The 4,261-nt window shown below is 51.8% G+C and overlaps 1 non-coding gene across 1 annotated transcript; it reads right to left on the bottom strand.

Moving 5' to 3' along the window:
• Positions 1-2,136: 2,136 nt before the first annotated feature.
• Positions 2,137-2,214, bottom strand: LOC115272909. The gene has a single exon (XR_003900555.1). It is a non-coding gene; the product is annotated as a small nucleolar RNA SNORD66 (small nucleolar RNA).
• Positions 2,215-4,261: the final 2,047 nt, after the last annotated feature.

The following is a 4,261-nucleotide window of genomic DNA, read 5'->3' as shown; positions in this document are numbered from 1 at the left end:
TACACAAAATGTACATGGCATAGAAAACGGAATGGATGGGGATTTCTCAAAACATGAACGGTGCTTCCCAGAGTGCCGAAGTTCAGGCTGTGGCAGACCCCATGATGTGCTCCTAGTATTCATCTCTCTTCTTCCTGACACATAGTTAGACTACATTTCCCACCTTCCTCCCCTGTGGTCAGATGCAGCCATGTGCCTGGATTCTGTCCAATGAAATGTGAGCAGAAATCATACGTGCCATTTCCAAGCTGAACCCAGAAAACCTGCTGCACAGTCTTTGCTCTTTTTTTCCCCGCCCACTGGCTAGAGACAAAGCAGCCAGGGCCCTGGAGGATTATGGAGCCACAGATAGGAAAATTCTGGGTCCTTGAATTATCCAGAAAAATGCCATGTACCAGACACAGTCATTGGATTTTCGCAGGAGCAAAAATAATCTATTATGCTAAGCCACTGAAATTTGGAGCCTTTTATTAACAGCAAGTGGCCTACCCTCATTAATGCGTGGGCAATCTTCTTGTCTTCCCCTCGTGTGAATTTTCTTAACGTTCTATAATAAATGAGCATTCTTTTTATAAGAAGCAAAAACAAACACCAAAGTTATTTTTTAATGACAGCATACAAAACATTAAATTAGATGGTTAGAGTGGAGGGCGCCTGAATAATTTTAAAATGCCTTTGAAGAAAAATTTAATAGAAACGTTTGATAGCCCAGGAAAAAAAAGCTTTGTTTTTCTGGAATCGCCAGACCCTGAGGAGCTCTTCCCCGGTCTCAGCAATCCACCCAGCAGGACTTAAAGTAGCTTTCCCCCTTAAGTTCCTACCCCAGCGTGGTGCCTGTGAGCCAGCTCTGCTCCTACCGTGTCCCCTCTGACCCTCTGCCTGGGTCACTGCCCAACCCACCTCCAGCACCTCCCGGGAATTCACCCGGGTGGGGGCCTTGGAAATTTTAGAGCCCTGGCCCTCATGATACCTTGTATATGGGGAAACTGAGGCGGGGGGGGGGCATGAAGGGAACTTGGGCTGGGACCCCAGGCTTCCCACTATCCACAGTGTTTCTCTGCAAGGTCGGTCCCTGGGTGTAGAGAACAGTCTAGGCTCCTTTCAGACATCTCCCCAAACTCACTACCTTGACAGTTTCCCCACGAAGAGGCTTTCTGCTGAATCTGCTGGGGCTTCACGGAGTAACAGGACACAGGTCTGCCCCCCAGCTCATCACTCCAGGCCTCCCCAGGGCCTGGGGCCCCAAGGCTCTATTTCCTGAGGATACGCTTCCAGTTCAATTTTAAAGACCCTGCTGAGGGGCGCCTGGGTGGCTCAGTCGGTGAGGTGTCCGACTTCGGCTCAGATCATGATCTCATGGGTTCATAGTTTCGAACCCCTTGCCAGGCTCCTCCTTGCCGACAGTGCGGAGCCTGCTTGGGATTCTCTCTCTCTCTCTGCCCTTCCCTGACTTGTGCACTGTCTCTTAAAATAAATAAATAAACCTAAAAAGAAAAAGAAGGCTGTTGAGGACTCCCCCTTTCTCATTTTTCTGAGGTGGCTGGTGCTGGGCATACTTTTTATTATCATTCAACACAGGATCTGTATTAGGGTTCTCCAGAGACAAATAATCAATAGGGTGTGTGTGTGTATGAGAGACAGAGACAGAGAGATTCATTAAAAAATTTTTTTTAATATTTATTTATTTTTGAGAGAGAGAGTGTGAGGAGGGAAGGAGCAGAAAGAGAGGGAGACCCAGGATCCGAAGCAGGCTCCAGGCTCTGAGCTGTCAGCACAGAGCCCAATGCAGGGCTCAAACCCATGAACCATAAGATCACGATCTGAGCCAGAGTCAGACACCCAGATACCCCCAGGAAGATTAATTTTAAAGAATTGGTTCATGCAATTATGGAAGCAACAATCCCAAATCTGCAGTGTTGATCAGCAGGCTAGAGACCCAGGGACCGGCTCTTCTTGTAGTTCAAGTACAAAGGTCATCTTGTGGCAAAATTGCCTCTTGCTTAGGGAAGACCCACCTTTTCTTGTATTCAGGCCTTCAAATGATGGGTTGAGGCCCACCCACATTCTGGAGGGCAGCCTGCTTTGCTCAAACTCCACCAAATTAACTATTTCATCCAAAAACACCCTCACAGAAACATCCAGAATAAAGTTTAACCAACTATCAGGGCACTGTGGCCCAGTCAAGTTGGCACGTGCAAATAGCCATCACAGGATCCTGGAAAACCCAGCCTGTAGATCAGTTCTTCTGGACACCTAAGGCCTCGTACTCCAGGAGAGCCTTGGCCCGTGGTAATCACAGCCACCTGGACACCCACCACGGAGCAGCCACCGGCGGAGTGCCACGGCGCTCCATGCATCAGCCCCACCGCTGCTGTTATTATTACCATCATCGTTCCCACTTTACCGAGCACACGCCCCATGTTGAGAGTGACTCAGTGACATCCTTCTGTAGCTGAGAGGAGAGAACACGATTGGAGTTCAGACGCGGAACCCGAAGCCACGTGCTTTCCATCACACCGTGCTGTCTCCCTCCAGGCTGGTACACATGCATCTACAACTCCGCAGGGCACTGTTCTGGGCATCGGTAGGTACTGACTCATGGAATCCCTGGACACCAGGTCCTCTGAGCCCTCGTGTAACAAATGGGAAGAACAGGACACAGGGCGTGGCAAGCCTGGCACCACGGCCCTGCCTGGCCTCTCTCTGGTGTCCCTCTTTCCTCCCTTACCCACACATACTTTTAGTTTATTATTATTTTTTTAATATTTATTTATTTATTTTGAGAGAGAAAGAGTGTGGGTTGGGGAGGGGCAGAGGGAGAGGAAGACAGAGGATTCCAAGCAGACTCTGTGCTCACCGCACAGAGCCTGAAGCAGGACTCGATCTCACGAACTGTGAGATCATGACCTGAGCCGAAACCAAGAGTTGGCTGCTTAACTGACTGAACCACCCAGGCGCCCAAACCTACTTGAATTTTTAAAGAAATTCTTTGGAAAAGAAGACTCTGAAATGTGTTAGGCTCCAGCTCTCTGCATCCCCTGAAACTCCCAGCCTGAGCCTCTCAAACGGAGGCTCCTTGTTGTCACTGTGGCCACAGCAGTTAGGGGCTCTGCTTTCGCACTGTCATCTGCCAATCTCCTCATATCCACAGAGTCGGCGTGCTGTCACCCCTTGTGACGCAGTGTCCCCTAATCTGGGGATTTCCCCAGCTGTTTGCCAGCTCCCCCAGACTGGGGGTCACTTAGAGTGAGAATTTTCCAAAAGCCAACACGGGGCCAAGTACAGGGCTGGGTTTACACACGGACTCCTCAAGCCCTCTAGCAACCCTGCGAGGTAGACACTTTAGCACCCCCATTTCACAGATGAGGCAAATACGGCACAGAGCCATTAGGGGACTTTGCTAAGGCCGTGTAGCTGCTACGTGTGGTCCAGTCCAGGTCTGACCGACTTGACAATGGGAGCTGGCCCCGGAACCTGCCAGGTGGACTTTTGGGAGACAACAGCTGAGGCCCTACTATGTGTGAGATGCCGGCCCTGTCCTCCCTTGCTCACAGTCTGGCCAGACAGCATACACATACCTTATCTAACAAGCAAGCAGCTGGCCAGGACCCCACACTGCCATCCCTGGCCAGCCTCCAGGTCCCAGCTTCCCAGCCTCCAGCCTGATGCCCGTGCCAAGGCCCGGCCTCCGCCAGAGGCTGGTGGCATCTGTTTCTGCTTTGCTTGGGAAAACAGCTCCATTTACAAATATTTGGACTGGGGGGCGTCTCTCTCCACTCAGCCTCAGCTTGCACCTCGAAATGAAGCCTTCCGAAAGGGACCCAGGACAAGGCTACAGGCGGGGAGAGAGGAGGTCTTTGTTGAAATCATCATTTTCCCTAAATGGTAACTGCACTCTCTTCCCCTCCCGTCCCCCCACTCAGCAGGGCTGCTGGTGGTCTGGAGCCTCAAGAGGGACAGCATTTCTAGCTAGCAGGGCTGAGCTGCTGGGGTACACCCGTTAAAACCCCAGACCCCCCCCCCGCCCCCCCGCCCCATGACATCTCAACAGAAGGCTTTTCCCTTTCCCCATAACGCCCGCCCGGGGTTTCCTCCCGCCTTCCCAGCTCTGGCGGTCACCACTGTGGCCCTCCTCCCTGGAGCCCTGCCACCTGAGTAAGGGTCTAGCTGCGTGGGGACCCGGGTAGTTCTTCCAGATGGGAGTGCCAGGTCTTTTTGGGACAGAGCTGCGTCTGAGCCAGGAGTCGCCCCTGAGGACCCT

The sequence above is a fragment of the Suricata suricatta genome, chromosome 11 (assembly GCF_006229205.1).
Source record: "Suricata suricatta isolate VVHF042 chromosome 11, meerkat_22Aug2017_6uvM2_HiC, whole genome shotgun sequence".
Taxonomy (NCBI): Eukaryota; Metazoa; Chordata; class Mammalia; order Carnivora; family Herpestidae; genus Suricata; species Suricata suricatta.
Note: the sequence above shows the minus strand (reverse complement) of the source record. Positions and strands in the feature narration are given on the sequence as shown.